The 23585-nt window shown below is 37.2% G+C and overlaps 1 protein-coding gene across 9 annotated transcripts in view; it reads right to left on the bottom strand.

The window, feature by feature from the left end:
- TENM1 (teneurin transmembrane protein 1) overlaps positions 1 to 23585 on the bottom strand; it is an 845211-nt gene that overhangs the window by 258624 nt on the left and 563002 nt on the right. The gene's annotated exons all lie outside the window — the stretch shown is intronic.

The following is a 23585-nucleotide window of genomic DNA, read 5'->3' as shown; positions in this document are numbered from 1 at the left end:
GCTTCACATGCACCTACAGTAGCCTGTATAATTATGGATCCAAAGTGCATTGTTCAGGATAAACCAAAAAATCCCAACCCAACCAACCCACCCAAACTAAAGGAAATGCAGAATGCAATCATTTTGCTAAAAGCAGAAGTCTGTATATACTACTAGAACACAAGTTCCAACACATGCTCACTTCCTAAGCATCTAGCTTTCAAATGGTCATATTTGTTTATGGCTTTTACAAACAAATATATATGTTTAGGCTTCAAAGGTACTGCAAGTAGAAGGGTTTTAAACTAATTTTTATTTGCTACAAAAAACACAGAAATTCCTCCAACACGCAAAATCTACTTATATTTTTGTATCTTACCCTTATAAAATTACAAGGGAAAAGAAACGTACAGTCTAAACTATAAACATTAACATAAAATTTGCTACTAAAACGGTCATTAGATGGCCTATTCCTCATTTCAGCTCCAACAATTCTCAAACACATTATTAACAGACTTTCAGCTAAGTTTTAATCAGGACTGGAGACCTAATCACAGTTAAAATAAATATAAATCAAACTTATTCTTACTCCTACATACAATCCTTACAACAGTCAACTTTGAATCACATGTGGTGAAGATGCTGCAAGAAAACCAAGGATAGAAAAGCACCTGCACTGTTTTGCAGGTGTTTTTCTGGGAACAGGAGGAATCTGGTGCCAGGGTGACATCCCAGCTGGAACACTTGGAAGGGAAAATAATTATTCTTCCAGTGGCTTCAGGTGATCTATATATTTAGGCAACAGAGCATTGAATGAGTCTGACAGAGTGCCATTTTAACAAAAAGAAGGAAACGGTCAACTTGTTATTGGAAATAGCTGAAAAGTTGAAGGAAGGAAAAAAATTACCATCAGTAGACTGAGAAAAGAGACTTAGTTTCTTTTTCTGCAATTAATGAAATATAAAAAAAAAAAGAAAAAAAAAAGTTAAACTTTAGCTACACTAAGCTTTATGTAACAGATCCTGCTGCCTAGTAATACAACTACACCACTCAAATCGATTTAAATAAACTTAAGGATGAGCACGCATGGAGAATTGGACCAAGGATTCCAGGGCTCACCAGATCAGTTTCAAGATACTGCTACCTCTAATACCAAGATGGCCAGTGAGCTGCTTGTGTCAGAACACCCAGGTGTTTCTATTTAAAGTCTTGGCCCCTTAATTAATACTTTGAGTTCACCTTTAATTCCTAAAGCATTCAATATTCTTGAACTCTTCCATTTCAATTGATCTTCCAGGTCAGTTCAGTAGTCCAGGTATTTTCTTCTTACTGAAACAAGCAGCTCATTCTACATTTGAAAAGTCATGCCTCAACAACACATCGATCTGTGACTCTCTGTGAAACCTGAATTCTTAAAAACTACTGAGAATGAAGCATGATTTCCCTCTAGCTCAAACTTTTTTTGTTAAGTCAAACAACAGTCTTGTAAAATGTTGCAAAGTAAAAAGGTCTTTTGTTCTTTAAAGGGACAATCCTACTTAAGTTTCTCCCTTAAGTACAGCATCTAGGAAGTTAGTAGGTGTTCAAACCATTGTAACACTGTACCTTAGCAAAACAGACAAAAGAATAAACAACCCTCCACTTCAGCAGGGGACAGGACTTTTTGTATATTAAAGAAAAAACACAAGGAAAATGTGGTTGTACTAACCAAGCAGCAGGAAACACAGCAGTTGGAACTGTGAATGCTTTCTTACTTCATAGTTTCAGAATTTATTACTGGAAAAATGAGCTCATTAAGATTCCAAATTTACAAGTTACACAATTAAGGACATCCTCAATATTATCCCTAAATAATATTTCGAATATGAGCAAATACAGTGAAACTGCAGGACTTGCAATACCCACCACCTGATTGATTAGGAAAGTTTGAAATACTTTTTTTTTTTTCCTGGGGTGGGAACATGCATTTTTCTAAAAATCTGCATTTCTTCTGTAAATCCACATGCATTCCTCTAAATCTCGATGGGCATTACACTGACGCACAGTGGCATAAATGAGTTCAGACTCCAACTTAATGCATTTAGCAATGTAATCCTGTGATTTGTTCTTTGAAGTTCAAATAAAAGCACTAAAGAGAGCCATTGCAAAAGCACTGGGAGAAATACTGAAAAAAAAAAGTGTTTTATTAGCATCTTGAGAGGGTCCCTTTTACAACCACAGATGTTTGGAGGCTGAGCTACTTCAATAATTTGGCTTTAAACCATCTTAAGCCGTATTACAGTCCAAAAGCAATTCAGATAACAAACTGTATTAGGTGAGTTTGGAATTAAAAAAAATCCTCCTTTATCTATTCAGAACAAGGGAAGTAAAAGACAAGTTAGTATTTTAGTGAACGTGTGTGCCATCCAAAATGTTAAAAAAGTGAGTTAGGAATTCATTACTTTTTTTGGGTAACATCCAAATGCTGGTGCACGCAGATCCCAAATTAATCAGTTGACCAAAACACCAAGTAAATTTATCTCCCTGATGAGTTCATACACAAAAGGAAACGTGAGGAATTGAATTCTTATAGCATAAATATCTTGGCTGAAATGTGGAATGTAATAAACATTATCATATTTACTGGAAGTTAAAGATTTAAATTAATGAGTGCCATGTGTTTATCTACCAAATTTCAACTTACTAATCTAGTCTGATCATCATTTTCCAAGTCAAACGTTTATAAGAAATGATCAATAAATGTTTAATAATTATCAAATGCCTTTTTACATCAAAACAAGAAACCCAAATATAACACAAAATACATTTTCATTACCACATAAAAATGGAAAATAGATCTGCTAGGAATACTGGCGCTCCTAATTAAAAATAATCCTTTGGTGTAAATGTATTGCCTGCATTGACAGGATAAGAAAGCATTTAGTCATCTGTGTGGCTAACTTTAAAAGTATTAGTTGAGATTTTAGGTAATGGATACTCATTCTCATATCATAAATTTAATCTCTAAACTTGAATAACAAATACATTTGTGAAAAGTTAACTGGATTGTTTAAGAATCGTGTAAAAAATGAAGCATTCTGCGCATGAGAAGTATCCTGCTCAGGAAACACAGACTGAGAAAAATCAATGACAACAGAATATGCAGAAATCTATCACTACTGATTCGCACTGACAGTAACATCAGGATACTGGGACTGCACAGCCTAAACCACATGGTACTTTGCATCAGGTCCATATTATTCCAAGAACATAACTAAAGAAACAAAGAACAAGCCTCCTAAATGTCAGGTTTTCCAGTTGAACATCCAGTCCTCTACATTCCTAACCAATAAAAGATTATTTCTGTTTGAGTAACATTTATCAGTGAACTCCCGAGTCAGTTTAGATTTCATAATTCAGAGGTTTTTTTAGCAGGATTAGGTTGATCTCTGAAGAGATGCACAGATTCCCAAGAAGTTAAGGTCTCCCAGATTTAAAATAAATAAATAAATCCAAGGTAATCATTAGAAACAGACTAATCAGATTAAGGTTGTGAACTCTGGACTACCACAGCATTTTCCAGGAGCTCAGTAATCTTAATCCACAAGTGGATAATACAATACAAAGCATTTCATCAAATATTCCCTTGCAAGACTCTAAACCTATCATTTTCATAAAGGAAACAAATATCTAAGTCTAGTAAGAGATTTAAACAAGACCTTTAAGCGAGCTATCAGGGGCTACAATTGTTGCCATGTTAATCCTTTTTTTCAAAACAAACATATTTCTTCACATGTTCAAATTCACTGTCATTTGAAATAAGATAAACAATATTTCAATAGGAATATCAAGACTTCTCTTCTTACAGCAACTTCCTGTACTAGCAGTTAACTGAAACCCCCAAATCTCAGAACCACTCCTCTTCTACAGGCAGCCTTTTTCTCCAATATTCTCTGCTCCCTTCTATGGTTATTCTTTCATCCTGAAGATGCCACAAATCCTTTCCTCCCACTTCACAGAAAGGTTCCCTGTTTGTCAGACTGCTGATACCATAACAAGGTCTGGACATAGCTCAGCTAAAGGTCTGAAGATTAATAATGATACAATTTTGTTTTTGAAAAGTATGTCCATGAAATGTCATCTCTCACATGTTACTATGTATACTAAACTTTTCCACTGCATTACAGTAGTTAAAAAGATACATTTTAAGCCAACTATTATTTTTACAGGCTTATTTTAAGAAGTTATACATTTTAAAGCTGGACATTCCTAATAAACACATCAGACCCCTAAATAAGGTGCTTCAGAAGCCTTAACTTCTAGGGCATGCAAGTGTCAAGGTTTTCCCACTCCTTCCACAAACCAAAAGACAAGACTGCATTCAAAAACATTAGTGCCCAACAAAAAAAAAAATCTCCCCCTATTATAGAATCATAGAATCAATCATTAGGGTTGGAAAGGACTTTAAGATCATCCAGTTCCAACCCCCTGCCGTGGGCAGGGACACCTTACGCTAAATCATATCACCCAAGGCTTCGTCCAACCTGGTCTTGAACACTGCCAGGGATGGAGCATTCACAACCTCCCTGGGCAACCCATTCCAGTGCCTCACCACCCTAACAGGAAAGAATTTCCTCCTTATATCCAACCTAAACTTCCCCTGTTTAAGTTTTAACCCGTTACCCCTTGTCCTGTCACTACAGCCCCTAATGAAGAGTCCCACTCCAGCATTCCTATAGGCCCCCTTCAGACACTGGAAGGCTGCTATGAGGTCTCCACACAGCCTTCTCTTCTCCAGGCTGAACAGCCCCAACTTTCTCAGCCTGTCTTCATACGGAAGGTGCTCCAGTCCCCTGATCATCCTCGTGGCCTCTTCTGGACTTGTTCCAACAGTTCCATGTCCTTTTTATGTTGAGGACACCAGAACTGCACACAATACTCCAGGTGAGGTCTCACAAGAGCAGAGTAGAGGGGCAGGATCACCTCCTTTGACAATTCAAGCAATATTATCTATCGCTTGAATTACTTTCTGTGAAATGTTAAGATTACTTTCAAGAAAATATGCTGCTTCTCCTTTATCTATAGTGATAGTAATATGACTAAATGGTACAAAGCCATTTCAGAATACCATTTCATTAGAAGTGGTTCAGTGTACACCACGTGCGATGTAACTTGGACTGCCTTATTAGCAAAGGTCATCTCCATAGTCTAGTATTATTGGGTACATTCTCCTTGTCAGTTTAGCTTGGATGAATACATACAGTTAACAGATTGAACAAGCCATACGGATGTTTCCTATCAGCTCTTGACAAATGAGAGACAGATAAGGCCATACAGTTCTTATGACTTGCTGATTTTTACATGCTGATATCTGTATGACAAACTGTTATACAGATGTATGTTACAGCTACAAGCAGAAATAACTCTGACATAGAATTTAGCTAAGAAGCTGCACTTTGCTATCACAAATATTATGCCTTTCTAATATATGGTATTTACCATAGAAATAAAGTTCTGGGGCTACCACCTAGGTAGTCCAAATTGATGTATCTATTACAATGAGTACACGAAATTGAACTTCCCTGGATTTAAGAGCAATAATCTTTTTTTCACCTATAAGTTTATTCTTTAATAGTTCTTTATCTTTTGTCAGGGAAGACAAAACAAGATCATACATTTTGCTGCACAGCTCCAAAATTAAAGGGCTTATCCCAGAGCTAATACTGATAGATACTGAAAAAAGCCCTAATTTAGAATAAATGTTGATTGCTCAAGAGAATGACAGGCAATTGCACATGTGTTCATGTAGCTTAATGGCTACAAAAACAACATTTCACTGGTGATTTTTTTTTTCCACCAACTATAAATCAGCACTCACATTTTTCTATCCATTTTTCATGTAAATGTTCCCAGTATGTATTGGACAACTTCTGATTAATTTTCATTTGTTTTCCAAAACCAAAACCATTTTTCTTCAGAACAAAACAGTCTTCTCAAACAGAAATGCAAATTAACTAGCTTTTTATTCTCCAAATAATACTCATTTTTCACCATAAGTATCAGATTTAAAGCCAATGGGCATTTGTTTATTTTCTAAATAAAACTTTATCTCCTCTTCAGTACAATTAATAGAGAACAACTTGACTCCAAACACATTTTTGAAGTACAGCTTAAGCAGTCATACATTTATAAATACTGCCTCAATTTACTTAGCTCATTATTCCACTGTTCATTTTATCCCTATGAAAATTACAGAGATCAGCTTGAAAGGTGCAGACCAGACACACTAATTTGTTTATCAAAGAGCTGCCACTGACAATGGGATCATACATTTAAGTTACGCAAAAGCATCAGCAGCTTTAGATTTCTTTGATAACATTTATCCTTTCTTAGTTTCTGATCAGAACCCATTACTTCATAACACTATGGCATTACTAGAGCCTGTAAGAGCTATTCATCCATAAATAATACATATATCCTTTGCTAGTCTCATGAGGATGCCTTAACTATGCTGGAAAAAATACATTCTAAACATCAATGTGAAGTTTAGATTTCTATCAATAGGTGGCAACACTGTCATGTGTAACACATATGAATCATATGTGTTTACGTACATGCATATGCCCAGATAATTTCTACACCACACTCCAGCGGCACACTCCTTCACATGTTTTAAATGTTACCTGATACCATATTCCAACTACAGACAAGTAAAAACTACCTGGTTCACGTGCTTTGTATAGAACTTATGTATGGATCACCATGATATTTTATAAATGATTTAGCAATTCTTCCTGACAGACTGCAAACTGTACCAGTTGGATCAGGAGGTGAATATGTGCATTTGGTGTATGGTCAATTGGGTAACACATACCATGGCTGTTACTTGGGGACCACAAGATATTTCAGGAAGACTGAAAAGTTGTTCTTGTCCCTTGTGAAGCCCACATAACTGCAGGGGCAGTTATGGAATTTTGGGGTGTTGAACCTTTTGCTTATTCATCATTGCAAACAAGTTTTGTATTGCAATGTGAGGCAGAAATTCTTTCCCACAATTTTTTCCAATTTCTGAACAGAGAAAGCTTTAAACACAGTGGTCGATTTAGTGTACTTTATATTGAGTCTCACAGCCAAAACTGGCTTGGTGGGGCAAAAAAAAAAGGCAGCAGTTGGAGATGTAAAATCCTACCTTACAGAAAAGTGTTCCTGAGGTACAGCCAGGGTATGCAATTCGCCCAGGGTTATCGGAGAAGCCACTGATAATCACAAACAGAATCTGCGGCTCTTGCCTTGGCCGTGAGCTACAGCCAAGAGGTAGATGCCACCTTGCAGAATTCATCACATTTACCACAGTCAGTAAACCCAGAGCTCTGTTAAAGCCAAGTACCTTCGTAACACCTCACCACCACAAAGCACTGCGGACTAATTAATTCACTTTCCAAATATTTCTTTTTAATCTTCTATCACACCGAAGAATAGCACTAGAAAGCTTAGTGCTACTAAACGGACATTTCTATATATGCTGTTAGTCTACGGAGAAAAGCTAAACCTTCAAAGAGACAGGATTATACAATGAGATAGCAGTTCAGCACACACAGATACTCTCTTGTTATTTTCTGAGCTACATTCATCTCCCTTTTCAACATGGGCTTTTTTTTTTTCTTTTTCCCTAAACTCTCTTGTTATTTTCTGAGCTACATTCATCTCCCTTTTCAACATGGGCTTTTTTTTTTTCTTTTTCCCTAAACTAAAGAAAAATCCAACTGTGTATTCTCAATGATAAGAAATGAACTCGGGTGTCACTGCAAACAGAAAAGCTGTAGAAATTTTGATAAAACCTCTTTCTGGGGCAGAAAAAAAAAAAGCAAACAGAAAAGGCATAAAAAGAGTTATGTGGGACAAGGTTTCAGATACCATGGTTACAGCTAACCAGAGAAGGAAGCTTCCTGTATTCCTTCTCTTTGGATACTCGATTAATTATCAATTTAACAGCAAAGTCACATGCTGGCTAGGGTTCAAATACGATGAGAGGCATACAACTAAGGTTGCTAGGGGAGGGGATCCTCAGTCCGTCCACTGCCCTACCAGCTTGATGGCAGTGCCATCAGGAGAGCACCTAAAGGGCAGTACAAATGAATTCCAGCTACTCCAGCCAGTAAGTCAGCTTCATTGGCAGCCTGACTTAAATGCCTCTGTGCAAACACATGTAGCATGGGAAATAAGATGAGTCTGAGACTGCACATGTCTGCAGGGCTACAATCTAATTGGCATCATGGATGGTCGGTGGGATGTCTCCTATATCTGAAGTATTGGAATGGAAGGGTACAGGCTCTTCAGGAAGGACAGGATGGGTGACTAGGAGGAGGTGTCACCCTCTAGCTCAATGACCATCTGGAGTGCATGGAGCTACACCTGAGGAAGGACGAGGAGCTGACTGAGACCTTCTGGATCAGGATTAAAGGGAGGGCAGGGACAGGGGACATTACTGGGGGGGTCTGCTACAGGCTGCCCAACTGAGCAGATTAGGCCCTCTATAGACAGACAGGTACAGTTTCACATTCACAAGCCCTGCTCCTCACTCTTCATGTGGGTCTTCAACCATCATAGTATCTCTTAGGAGGACAATACAGCAGAACATAAGCAAGCCAGGAGGTTCATGGAATGCCTTGATAACTTCTGTCTCCAAGTGACAGAGAAGTCAACAAGGAGCGCTGCTCTGCTGAGCCTTGTGCTCACCAGCAAAGATGGGCTGATAAAGCTCAAGGGCAGCAAGGGAGACTTTACAGCAGACTTCTAGTACTTACTGACACGAAGGCTGGTGAGGGGCTTTTTACAAGGACATGTAGTTATGAGGATAGTTAAAACACATCAGAATTAACACCTAAAAACTGTATAAATTCTTTCATAAATGCTGATATATCTCAATACACAAACATATGCAGACCTACATCCCAGGTTTTTTTATCTGAAGTGTTATCTCTGCACTGCCACAAAGCTGATATAGGAATAGCACTGTTATTCCAAGAGAATAAACAAACTGAATACATGTTTTAATTGATAACATAACCATCTCCAGATTAAACAACTAAACCTCAAAATATGCATATGCACATGTAGCAGCAATACTGTTGGTCAGCTTTAAAACAGAAAGGCACTAACCATCAATGATCTTCTCAACAGCATTTCCACCTGGTGGGAAAAAATCGGTTTATTTAAAAAAAATATTTCCAAATTTAGGTCTTTCCTCCTTCTCTCTCCTTTTTCCTTCTTCTTTTTAAAGATGGATATACAAGATGCACATCCTGATATGGCAGCATTTCAGTAACAGTACATGAGGCTGCTGTGCTTACTGAAGTTATTTTCATGTTTGTAGATGATGAAAAATGATGTCTCTAGGACTGCAATCCACACTACTTCGTGAAGGCAAACACACAGACTTGGTACTGCAGTAAGCTTTGGTAAAACACATTTGTCACAGTGAAACCATAGGATTTTATCCAGTCGGAAAGACTGCAAAATTCCTCCTATTGCTTGTGGAATCCATTCAGAATTATTTACTGCCTCCTAAGCAAAATACTATGGCAGAAATTAGTATGTAGAAGACTCATCTACATTTTCCTCACATAGGCTTATTTGTGTTCTACTCATGTATCTCACCCTCACAGTATAGGCAGATCAACCTATCTGCTTACACCTTACCAGAAAGCTATTAGTGGTAATTTATGGAAAATATTTATTAACTACTTACTAAGGCAACCCTAACAGGTTTATCATTCATGAAGGCCTAGTAAATTCACCATATGCTCAGAAACATTTGTCCCATCCTTTCTATATTATTTCTTCCCTGCAAAGTGAGAAGTATGCATTACTCAGTTATAAAAAGACTGCTAGTATCCATGCAGAAATTTACAAAGAACTACATGTAATTCAGTGACAAGTGTCATAGATGAAATAAATATTCCCATACACAAAACCTTCACTGTAATGTAGTCATCACTTTACAGATGAATCTGAAGTTCTCTAACTGCACTATAAATCTACATAATGTCTCAAATGCTAGCTGTTGCTTTTTATCTTTCATTTACCTGAAAATGTGTAAAATATTGTATCACAGGACAGCTCTTCATTGGCTACCCATCTGAAGATGCTGACGAGAGTTATCTAACCAAAAAAGATGCCAGTAATTTACACTCAAAAAAGGCTCAATAAATTGATTCCTCTTTTTTTTTCCAAGAGTAATCCAGGAACTAATCAGATCTCCTAAGTCTCCATTTCTGTGGGTTCCTAACACACATTCTAGGGAGAGAAGATGAGCAAAGCACTTCTACAGAACATCTGCTGTTACCTTCACAGACAGAAAACTTGTTACAGAGTTCAGAAATACATAAATCCCAAGCAAAATGTGGCTTAGAAAATAACCTTGGACGGGAGAACCTTGATTTGCACAGCCATTTTTAACCTGACCTTATTTTTATAAAGAGAAAAATTGAAAACATTCTTCAAATATACTGTGTTATTAAGTGTAGAAGAGAGAGAAACTCCCCCAAAGGGAAGCACTGGCAAAACAATTCTAGTAAATATATCTTGATTACATTGCTACACTGCAAAAATGTAGAATCTTTGTTCCTCCAGAAGCACTACCAGACACTTTAGAAACACTGCATGGTATGCTGATTCACTTCATCCTTCACTGACGCACAGTCACCTCTAACCAGAAATACAGCGGTACTCAACAGCATGTAAGAACACCTCCCTCCAGTTAAAAGTCAGGGGGAAAGATAACTTACCCAGTAAGTTAACTTGGCTTATGCTAAATATATCAGCCTTGTGCAAACCATAAAGTGTGTTTTCTGAATACTTCTAACAAAGACTATGATGTAGACAAGGCTCATGTAAAACATACAGAAGCCCTAAAAATACGCCTGTAACACTTGAATATGTGCACAGGCAGGCATAGAGAACAGCTCCAGAAATAAAACATTAATTATAATATCTTGAACATAAATAGAAATGTGAAGTATAATCATCCTAAAATAACACATCCTGGGGGGTGTGGGTGGGTGAAGGGGGTGGAATTACTATAACAAATGAAGTCTCAGGTTCTTGCAGCAGCGTGCAGTATTTCCAGCGCTACCTCCGGTATAATTTCTTACACAAATGCCACCAACAATCCTGCTGTAGTAACTCCCTAGAGATACAGGATGTGCAAGCTCAGGTTTTGCAGACAACTCTTGGGGAGGGTAATGGAGGGGGGAGAGGGAGAAAGAAAATGACAATATTTCTGCGCAGATTCTAAGATGCTGAAGTGATTTTATCCTGATATAACTCTGTTGCCCTCTTGCTCCTGTTCCATTTGATTAGTATAGCAAGATCTGCTTTTATATAGTGTTCAGAAATAATCACAGCTAGAGTTCATGTGATGCACCTCGCATGCCAGATTGTCAGAGCACTAAAAGTTTAATTGATAATAAAGATAATATCATTGCCTTACGTTTATATGGCACCTTTCACAGTGAAAGATCCCACAGGCACTATTGACTTACAGATACCACTGGAGTGGAAATGAACTGCTATTTGCTACCACATAGCAGAAGATGGCACACACAATCACCTCCCAAAAGTTCAGGATTTCCCTCCAGTCATTCTCCCCGCCCTGCGAGCTTCAGTTCTGTATAACAACTGGGCTTGATTAGACAAGAAAAAGTAGAATTTAACATCAACCCCTTCTTCTATCCAGTTGTTTTGACTGATAGCTGAAAAAGTGCAGATGCAAAAGACACTCCAGTTTTTCTTCACAGTAATCTGATCACAAAGATTCTCTGAAGCACAGATACTGAGATCAAAAGATTTTCACTGGCCCGGGTTCCACGGGGCCTGGGTAAATGGCTGCCCTTGAATCTTCACCATCAAGGTTTCTGTAGAGGATGGCAGAGCCACAGCACCTCAATTCCCTCCCAACTCAATCCTGGTCTTGTATAGTAGAGAACTGCAACTGAGCTCCCCCGACTAAAAAAGCTTCTCAAAAGCATGCATCCTCTTTGCATCCAAAAAAACTCACAAAATCATCTGAACACTGTCAGTGCACTTTCTAGCTGATGGAAGAGTAATAACGATCACCTTGTCTTTATGACTGATCACTGACTCAAATGGAATGGCATGGGAGAAGGGACAAACCTCCTCTCCCTCGTTTTTCAGGCATACCTTAGTCCAACCAGTACTGAAGATGGTATCACTGTTTTCTGGATGTTCCTACCTTGCATCTGACAGCAGTCTGCTAGCCAAGGCCTGACGACCAGCTCCTCTCCTAAAGCCAGCAAGGTCAAGATTCTGCCCAAGGCATGAAGAAAGAAATCAGCTTCAACAACACTGATGAACAGATCTGTCTCCAGTGATGAATGGTAAGCAGACATCTGTTCCCATACTCCTAGACTTCCCAACAGTATTCAGCACTGTGGATCAGAGATGACTAGGATCCAAAGATCCATACTGAAGTTGGTTAAGTCCTTCTCAAAGGAACATACATAAAGTATGGACGCAAGAAGCAATCTCAACAGTGCAAACCTCTCCTCAGAGATAACAGTGTCTCCATTTGTATTAACAACAATATACACTCAAGCCAACAGACAAATGGTATTGAAGCTGAAGTGGTATTTATCTCACATAAGCATAAAGACACCCCAAACTCCACAATTCTGTAGTATTTCACTGAAATCAGAACTAGAGACCGAATCTGAACCCTGACTTATGGAAACTAATGACTATGTAAACAGCAGTTCTACAGCTGATGGCACATACCAACCACAGACATTGTGGCTGCATGGGAACTATTTAGAAGTGATGTTTCTAGTTCTCTTACTCTAATCACTCAGCCATACGCTGTATTTGGTATAAATCACATAAAGCCAGCCTAATTTCAGACAGTGAGGGAAACCTTCCAGGAAGAGCACCATTACCAGAACAGTCAACAACTACTGACTTAGGCATCAAATAATTTCTTTTTATCTTGACTTCCCGAGTATGAAGAAGTAATTACTTTCCTAAGCCTATGACATTGGCCTTTGTTCTCCAAACTATAAGGAGGGCAAAAAAGAAGACACTTCTTCCCCTCCCCCCCCCCCCAAATTTGGAGTAAAATGTGACAGAACACTGAGAATATTCTTACATGTCTTAAAAAACCTTGTTAATTAAGCAATCACAACATTTCCTCTTGTGCCTCCCCCTGCCAAGTCAGCTTATTTTGCCAAAAGAAAGAAAAACTACACTCTTTCACCTGCACTTAAAATACTAAATTGTGTATTTCAAAGGAAGGAAAAAATGCTGAATTGTTGTTCTTACTTTAAGCTCTGCTACGTCTTTAATGTATGAAGGCTACAGCAGAAACTAAAGTAAAGTAGAGGTTTGGTTTTGTTTTTTTTTTGGTTGTTTGGTTTGTTGGTTGGGATTTGGGGGATTTTTTTTTGTTTTGGTTTTTTTTTAAGAAAAAGTACCATAAAACTGCATACATTTGATTCACAGAATTTGCTTCCACCCATACATAAAAAAATTCTGCAGACACAATAATGCTCTCACTTTCACTTGCTATGTTTATACAATCCATTTCAGCTAAGTTACCGTGGAGGCTAAACATAAGCACAGAAATGGATCCACTTGGTCTTCAGTGGACACACACAACCATTTTAGATTTACATCTTTATGGCTGACATTAGAATACAACTCCATCTTACATTTAATGTTTAGGTATTTCTCAATGAATTTGGTACCTCCATGTATTTCAGGGAAAAAAAAGAGAAAAAGAAAATAAAAACCAAAATCACAACCCAAAAATTTATTATTCAGATAAAAGGAACATATGGATGTATTTTCTGGTTTATCCTTATGAGAGCAGATGTTTCTGGCAACAGAAATTTTTTTATGGATGAGTTGCATATTAAATTTGGAGGAGAGGGAAGCTATCATAGACTCAGGTTAATTTCATTGTTGACAAATGCCAGGCAATGCATTCATACACACAACTGAGCTATAAATAAAACGCATTTACTCAAGAGGAAGACCTTAGTATTACCATAGACAATTTAATTAATGTTGCTGTTCTCATATCCTGACAATGTAAAATAATACAAAATATAAATATGTAGATGCATAAAAAAATTGAAGTACAAAATGAATCATTAAATATTCTCAGTAATGTGGTATGCAATGAATACTAAGCCTCCTCCTGTAACACTAAAATAAAATACTTACAATGAAAGTATTACAGATTCAAAAATGGGCAATGAAAATTATTATTAAAATAAATATCCTTCAGGTTTTGAACCCTATATAGATGTATTATCTGCTGCTATGTGGATGTATTATCTTGATAAGCAAGGATTCTGGATTACTGATCTGTTGGACCATTCACTATTGATCATAATAAGCTGGTTCAATTTTTCATTGAGCCATAATGTAGTGATGAGTTCTCAAAAATGCAAACAAAAAGTGAAACAAAAGTCTAGAACATACCTTGAAGACAACAACAGATTTCCGTCTAGATTAGAATTTCATAGTTCAGAACAGTCTCTTTTGCAAAATAAGATCTAGAGTATGCATACGGACTCTTATTTAAAAGATCTACAAAGAATAAAGTAAATGAAGTATCTCCTGGGATCTTGAGCAAAAAAAATCTTGAAAGGCTCAGCTTCAGCTTAGAAGTCTCTTATCACATGTGCTATGTTATATATAAACACTGAATGCTTCAGAAATTCATTTTTCTACAATGCATTATGTATGAACTGCTTCATCTCCCCTTCTCTCTCCCTTCGTTAAGGGCAGTCAACACTGTGCTTACACTGATAAGTCATTCAGCTCGTCTGTGGTTTCCAGTCATACATTCAGCTGTATTAGTCACATCACTGTTTACAGTCACCTCTGCAGGTTGTTTTGTTTTCAGTGAGCAAAATGCCTGATAGGAGACTTTTCAGCAACAATGACTAATATTGCGCCGTCTGTTGTTAATCCTTTTCATGAAGCTGCTCTGATCTATTACAAATGTAAACCCTCATTAAGATTCATACCTTTTTTTTTTTCTGTGTATATTACCACAAGGGAAACTCTAAGTCATTTCTCTCTCACTGATCCTTTAAGAGCCCATGGCTATTGCTGATCTGTATTAATTGCTACCAAGAATTCAAAATCTGCATCTTCAAAACAGGCCAGAAGAGCTCCCTTCATCATTATGCCAACTGCAGTAACATTTTACCATAGAAATCCTGAGCACGATGAGGCTGGAGTCTCCTGTGATTTCAGATTAAGAAATCATTTCTGGTGAGCTGCATTTACAAAACAATTTAGGGTTTTTTTCTTTACAACTGTAATTTCAGTAAGCATTTCTCTCTTTCCAAGTGCCTTTAAGTGTATCTGAATGCACCAGTTTGCCAATCTAGACAGAAAAAGTTTTCTTTGTATAGTTAAGTCATTAGGCTTACAATTTCCTCTTCTCTGAAACAGCCTTTCCAGCAGAGTAAACATATCTAAATTTGGCCCGAGTACTGAGGACAAGTTCACCGGGATTAGACAGAACAAGCACAAACCTTCAAACATAACATAAATGAAAGATAACTCTCTTATAGCTATATCTGAAATGCAATTTCAAATTGTCACTAGCTTTCCTATCCACCTCAGAGCACTTCAGTGTATGTGCATTTGCTGACAGACTAAATTAGAGAAAAAAGGTACTCCCCTTAAAATTCTTCCTCCTGTGAGTCACTGCTGTATCAAATCCAGAGGTGCTGCCTGTCCTGTCAAAATCTGTATTAGCTCAAGAGGACTAACAGTCTCCATACAAAATGCCTTAACTACTTAAACAATAAACTTGCAGAATCATATGTACAAATATGAAAGATAGGCTTCCCTAACAGTCAGCGTTGCCAGTGAGAGGAACCACTGCTTTCCCACAACAGGTGCCAAGAAATGTGAGAGACTAATACATTGTTTAAATATAAACTCAGGATCCAGAAGGCACAGAGAGATCTGATCAAAGAGTCAAAGCTTGAAGGGAAGCAAAAAGTTTGCAAAAAATTTTAACAGCTACAGAAACAAAATTCACTGATGTGGCCAGGAAGAGCTCACAGAAATGTTCACTTAGAACTTGAAGATGGTGTGTTCACAAATTATGATAAAATGCTGATCACATTTTAGCTGCAGAAGACCAGTATTTACATTCACTAAAGAAAACAGCTTACTATGAATAGCATTTGTTTGACTTCAGACATTGATTGAAATAACCTTTAAATAGTAATGTAGCATTCTTTTAACTTTAATGAATAATTTACAGATCAAAAATGCTTAAAATTAAACCTTGAAGAACTGCAAGCTAAAAAAGTTGGAGTTTTATTTGGTTGGGGTTATTTCCCCCCTAAATTGGAAGGCATTTTAATATCCCACAGCATGTGACTTCTTTTGTGAAACATGGATTTACCAAACACTTGGGCAAGCAGAAAAATCAAAGTTCTAATGAGAACATGCTGAAGTGCATGTTGCAGAGTCTGATTGAAATTGGATTGGCAAAACAGTTTATCAAACAAAATAGCCCGAAACAAAATATTTTATTACACTGTTTTATGTTTACTACTGATTTTCAAGCCATGAGATATATTGTAGAGAATAGAATCTACAATATGACTGGGCTGAAAAAAAAGTTTCTCAGCTAAAAGCTGCATAAAGTCTGACCAACAATCTATATAGTCAGAAATTCAGCAAAGAGGGTTTTTTTCTATTAAAGTTAAAAAAGGAAGAAGAGAAATCATGATACTCAACTATCAAAAGCTCAGAAATAAGATCGATGGCAAAATTTAGAAGCTGTATTTAACTCAACATCAAATCTCGCTTAGCCTCTGAAACCCAGGAGTTTTTTCCAAAGAGTAACTAAACCCCAAAATATCCCCCTTCTTATACTACACCAGCAAGCAAAGACTATGCCAGGTACAGGTGCACAACACAAGCATCTGCAGCACTTCTAAGGCTCAAGTGCACATAAATAATGCATTTAAGACACAAGGCAGACAGAAATCAATGGCCTAGACGCAATTGTGGAGAGAATGAAATACTCATGCTCCATATTTTAGTTACAGAGGGAATGTGGTGTAAAACGATGTAAAAAGTGGTAGCATCCCAATGTTATGGGCCTTTGACCTATGTTAAAATGCCAAAAAAAAAATCTAGCTTGCCAGTGCTTCAGAGATTCTGAGAAGGCAGGTTGGTAGCTAGCATTTAGGTCTGCATCTCGACATTTTATGGACAGATAACAGAACAGACAGTATTTTAGAAGGGAGAAACCTAAACCAGCAAGACCTAAATATGTTAGTGTATTTTGCAGTCACTGTCAAATTTGCAGGAAAAAAAATTGTTTCAGGCTAAACCCATTTATCATTATTTTAAAATAATGTCAAGGAGTTCTCTAAAACTCTTCAGTCGTACATCATCTGTGTCGTACATCATCTGTGTCCTACAGAGGATTCAGGTGGCAAAAAGCTAACAAAAAAAAAAGTAAAACAAAAAACCACAAAATCACTTTTTGTGATCTGAAAGGCTCTAGAAATAGCACTATATATCAACAAATAAAAACTTCAGTGGTGTTAGTGAAAAAAAAAAAACACAAAAACAAAAACCAAACCAACACAACACCACAGACAGCCAAACCTTTGTTCACTGAACAAAAAACCAAGAGCACGTATTTTACACTGGGTCTAGACATGCATTTTGCTCTGCGATTGTCAGGTTTTTCTCTACGTCTTCAATCCCAGCTTTCAAATCCTTAATAGTGTAGGATAGTTTCAATTCACCTATTTTGCTCTCTTTCAGAAGCAGGGCCTCTGCTCAGCCCTTCACTCCAGCCTCAAGCTTCGCCTTTCAGTACCACTCACCACTCAAGAGCATCAACTCAGACCTCCCCTACCCAACAGCCTTCGATTTCTTAAACACAAAGTACAAATTAGCCATGATGGCTAAACAGGCTCTAGCTCTTCATTTGCTCTCCTTTTTTTTTTCTTCCTTTGTGGCATCAGCCACGTTTGGATATAAGGCAAAATTATCAGTTTCTTCTCCCAAGCAACAAGTGATAGGACAAGAGTAAATGGCCTCAAGTTTTGCCAGGGGAGGTTTAGACTGCATATTAGGAAAAAATTCTCCTCTAAAAGGGTTGTCAAGCATTGCAACAGGCTGCCCAAGGAAGTGATTCAGTCACGATATACCACTGTGTTCATTTAGCTAATTCATATTGCTTAACCCCATTTTTGAGAAAATAAAATTATTTGAGCTAAAGTTCTAGAGCAGGCAACAATTCTTTGTACGATTTTCAACACAATGTCCACAAACAGTTCTCCCTGCACACCTCTGGTAATTCATTTGTGTTACACAAGAGGGTTAGCATCAAGTTCCCAGTTTTCTCTTTAGCCAGCTGTACCAAACCTTACAAAGACAAACAGGAAACACCATCTCTGCTGTCTCTGACAGAAATAAAGACTGTTATCTTGGCACCATCCTCCCTTCAGTGTCTAGATTCTAATACAGCTCCCAAAAGCTGATCTCCTCCTTGCACATTAAGAGGTTTATATCAACACACAACTGCATTGTGACAAAAGACAGAGGGAAGCGTGTCAGATGGGCAGAAAAGAAAAACTTCATTGAATAACACATATTAAAAAAAGCACCTCATACAATGAAGTAATTTTTCTTAATCTTTTAAATAAATGCTGCTTTTCATTCCTCCCAAACTGCATTTATAGTATAATTATATGATTGCTGGGGGCTTCATATAGCTGAATTATAGGGTGTCTCTTCCACATTAAGGTTTGTGAAAGAGTCTCTCTGCTTCCCTTCATATTTCTCTAACCACCGACAGGGATACTCTCAAGGCATTCCATAATTCAATTACAACTATCCTCTGAGAAACATATAATTTTATAGAAAGAAGATTTAAGCCATCATGCATCCGTTTTTTCCTTTTATGAAAGCATTTGTCTAAAGTCTGGTATTAAATTTAAATAGGTCTCAAAGTCTTAACCTAACAGCTTTCAACTGTGTCCTTCGACAGTTGCCAGGCTGGCACAACCCTCCAAGCTCACTTTTAAACTGAAGTGCTGTATGGACTGTGTACACGTCAAAGACTATTGTATGTGAAACACCACACAGGGAGGGTACAATGGGTTGTTTTTTTGCAAATGTGTAAATATATGATACACGCACTCACTTCAACTTCTATGAAACTAAATTTTACAGAAACACACACACTGAACAGATTCAACACAACTCAACTGTAGCATCGCATCCTCAGCTGCTGTACTAAATGTGATATGCTGATTAGAATGCAAAAAAAAAAGTCTAAGCTAATTAGTAAATGGCATTACAGTATCAGAAATACTTCCTCATCATACAGATTTTTGCAAGCACAGAAATAACATATTCATAACATGTTCATAACAAATCAGAAAGCGTTTTGTATTTTTTTTCCTAAGGAATGATATTAACGTCAATCGTAGCCAAGATCTAAAAAAGTACTTATGGACAATTCCCACTCAACTAGTTTCCTTGTATGCTTTGCAGCAAGTAGTGCACGTAACTACCCCAAGTGAGCTACAGATTGCCTGAATCTGTATTCTAAAAAACCAGCCCAAACCTTGCAAATAGCAGGATGTCTAGATCACTGTACAGCTCACAGTCCTACAATTCAAGATGTAGATGAAAAATGGGTTTAGATTTGCAAATATCAACTGAAGTTAATTTTCCTTATTTTTAATCAATTAATTTCAGTTGAATGATAGAACTAAGTTTCTCGTGTCTTCCATTTTAAATCCATTATAGGGATTTAAAAAAAAATAAATAATTTAAAAATTAGTTTGCTTTACTGTTTAAAGATTTTTAATCTAGCGTTTTCTCTAGAAATTGATATTATACAACTTATATTTCATATTATCAATATCCATGCACCACAAAGTATTATTACAAGAATGTAATATTTGAAACTTGATTTCAGCTTGATCAAATAAAATAGGACGGAAAAAGCAAGTACATTTTAAAGAAAAATAATGCACTCAAAAGTATCTTATGAGAAAAGTATCTCATAAATGCACTCCATTATGAGAGGAGCAACAGAAAACAAGAAATCTGCTCACAGTTCTGGAATGCTTTGACACTAATGAGTTTCATCTGACCAGAGACACGTGAGTTTGCTTACCCTGGTGTACTTAGGGCTCTCCAGTATCAGATACTACTTGTGGTAGGTGACTCAATTGGTCTTAAAAGGCTACTAAAACCAGCATTTTCAAAAGCCCAAGTCTGAAAAGAAACTAGCTTTGTTCTCAATATATTCAACAGGAACTTATCTTAAGGCATTTGTATGTATCTATAAAAAAAAAATAGATCTTGAAGGAACAGCGCTCGTTGTAGCTCAACTTGTGGAGCATACCAATGAACCTAGCGCCAAATTTCAAAACCAGGTAAATAACATTTAGACTTCTTGACAACATACTCTTGACAAGTCTTTCCGAGTATTTTTCTAGTATTTTGCAGTTATTTTAACCATGAGACCAAAAATCAAGAATTTTCACTGTTAATACATACCGCTTTGTTTATACAGAACAAAAAATACCTTTGTGTATTTAAGTCATCACTTGTGGTTTTTCAGATGACACCTGAAATGGATTCTGAAAGCATCCCTGGGGCACAGAACTCCAACTGTACTGTGCAATGAAAACAGACCCTGTGCATTTTCAAGTCATTTTTACTCCAGTTTATTTTAGTGTTTTTGAAATCTGCAGCCTCAAAGCAATTTCTGATTTGTCTCTTTCTTCAGCAAATTCAAAACAAGCCATCAGAATAATTCAACTCCACCATGGCAGTTATTTTCTACTTCCTAGTATTTCAGACATAACTGGATGGCAGCCAATGCCAAATGCTGATTTTTGTAAGGGTAACCACTAGCTACCTAGGGAAGGGAAGAAAGTAGCCGGTTGACATATCATATTTCATCTATCATAATTTGTCAGCTAAACACAACAAGGGTTTCTAAAAAGACAACCTAGACACCACTTCAAGAGCGTTATTTTCCAGAAAATACTCACAGTTGACAAAAAAAAAAAGTCTTTCAAACTCTTTCAGACTTCTGATGAAATTAAGCAGATATACTGAATCATTTCACAATTACTTTCATAAGGATGTTTTCTGGATCAAGCAGTTCTAAAATGGTGTTACAAGTGACATTGCAGTAACGCTAAATTCACACTTAAAAATAGAGGTGAATTTAATTACCTTCATATTTCAAAGGCAAACAGCATTATCGTAACTTCACCACACATTCTGATTGTTCCATAGCAACAATATAAACATTGCACGTGGCCCAAAATATGTTATTTGAGCAAATTTAACAATTACAGCATCCAAACTAACAAATTGTGACCTAAATCAAAATAATTCCAACACAAATGCATCTGAAATCTATGATACAAACTTGAAGAGAACTAAAACCTGTGAACAACAAGAAAATAAGTATCTTCATATTCCAGTTCACACTGAACAATAGATACTTCATAACAAAGTATAAACCATGGCATAGGCTCTGTCTGCAATGTGAAGCAACTGATACACCGCTGATACTCAGAAATCAAAAAGCTTTATGGGAAAATAAGAAAAAGTCAGTATTATAGTCAGAATATTAAGTATGTACCAGAGAACACGTCAGGCCTAGTGACTAGGTCCACTATAATCTAAAAATAAAAAAAAAAAACCAAAACCAAAACACACATACATGTCTATCAACACGTAATAAGAAATGAGTTGTAGTATCCCAGATTCTTCTGGTAAAGGGAAGTATTTCTAGACTCATGGAGACTGGGTCTGTTCCCGGTTTGTGATGACAATGGAAACAAATGGAATCTGTCATCATCCTGCCTCCAGCTGTAGCGCTAACAACACTTGATACGACAGAACGTAGCATGTCATCTCCTTTCACCTACATGTCGGGGTCAGAGGAATGCTGGCCATGTTTCCTCTGCTTCAGTACTACTGCTCACGTGCCTCAGTGCACCTAATCGGTAATTCCAAGGGGTGACTACTTAACTCTGAGACACCCTACAGTGCCATCAGATTAGTCTGTTTGAATACCAAGGCAGTGAGTTTCAATGATGGAAATGTTCCTTAAAGATAAAAATGTGTTTGAGAACCATGCAGAAGATGTCAAAATTATGCTTCAGATCTGCTACCAAATGCCCACCTGTGGTTCCACATTTCCTCTGTACCGGGCCCCACGACATGGAGAAACATTAGTTTGGATGTTGTTGGCAAGCTGCCTGGAACTCCACTGTTAAACGTAAGGGCTCAATCGGTTGATGCTGCCAGAAAGAACCTTAGGCTAAGACAGGGAGCCAACTTGGAAGGAGGGAAGAGCTTAGTACAATGCGGGGCAAAAAAAATAAAGTAATGGGATAAATAACAACACTGCAGGCCTTTAAAGACAAAGCTTGCTGGAAAGAAAGTATCACATCAGATTTGTTTCTAATACAAAAGTGAGATTGCACTGGGAAGCCCTGAAGAGGAAAGCTGCTAAATCTTTGTGACACTGATCCTTGGAACACAGTGGAATAATACATTTTAATATGGTGTTGACTTTTAACAAACTGCAAAGGCCTTAACAAATGTTAACGGAAGAAACAAAAAATTATCAAGATTCTTCAGTCTGTGAATTCCTCGTAACTGTGATTATAAAAGTGAAATAAAATACACCAATAAAAACGTAGTGGGCAAATGTATCAGAAAGTATCATGACAGTTAATGAATAACCAAAAAACTGCAAAGCATACTGGGATTATTGTTGTGACAGTTCATATCTAGGGGAAAGCTAAGCAAAACAGAAACCTTCTATTCTTTATGTATAAAATATCTTAGAAAGATCAAAGTGATAGCTTTGGTTTTGTACAAATTAAAACCTTTTTCAATGTAAAACCTCTTACATGCTGTAGTACTTCTATAAATATCATAATTTGGCTATCTTTGAAGCAGGACAAAACCACCCACCTCATGAGGAGCGTATAATACTCCTTTGAATATTCGTCATTTATAAGTTTTCCTACAGCTTCCAAGAGCAGTCCAAACCTAATTCAAATTACTACTTTTCTATTACTGGTGTATTACTGTTAACACAGTATTCTGAACACCAAGGGTGTTACTGGCCTCTGTGCTGAATCCTGTTTACAAACCTCCAGCTTCCCAGTGACCCAAACAACAGAACAGCCCACTCTGACTAAGTGTGTAATATCTGAAAGAATGAGTAAATAGTTAACTGAGTTAAAGCAGATTATTTATACAACAGATTTTACAGGGGCTTGACAGAGGCAGCCTTAAAGGGCAATTATCTTACCAGGAACCAGTTAGAGTGAAAGAGATTGATTTTTGAAGGAAAGGCAGTAGAAGCCAGGTCACAGAATGCATGTGAAAAAGTAGTGCTGGCTGCTGGGGATATCCCAGGCAACTTGGTGGATAAGACACCCTTTTCTGCTCTTTCAGCCACCACCTGCTTGGTCATCAGAGTGGGGTACAGCATGAAGGAAAAGGACAGCCAAAATAAGTACTCTGCATGCTGGGACCGTATGATTCCCATC

The sequence above is a fragment of the Pezoporus occidentalis genome, unplaced genomic scaffold, assembly GCF_034315485.1.
Source record: "Pezoporus occidentalis ecotype Australia unplaced genomic scaffold, CSIRO_AGI_Poc_V1 ctg123, whole genome shotgun sequence".
Classification (NCBI taxonomy): Eukaryota; Metazoa; Chordata; class Aves; order Psittaciformes; family Psittacidae; genus Pezoporus; species Pezoporus occidentalis.
The sequence above is the reverse complement of the archived record's forward strand: the minus strand, read 5'-3'. Positions and strand labels throughout refer to the sequence as shown.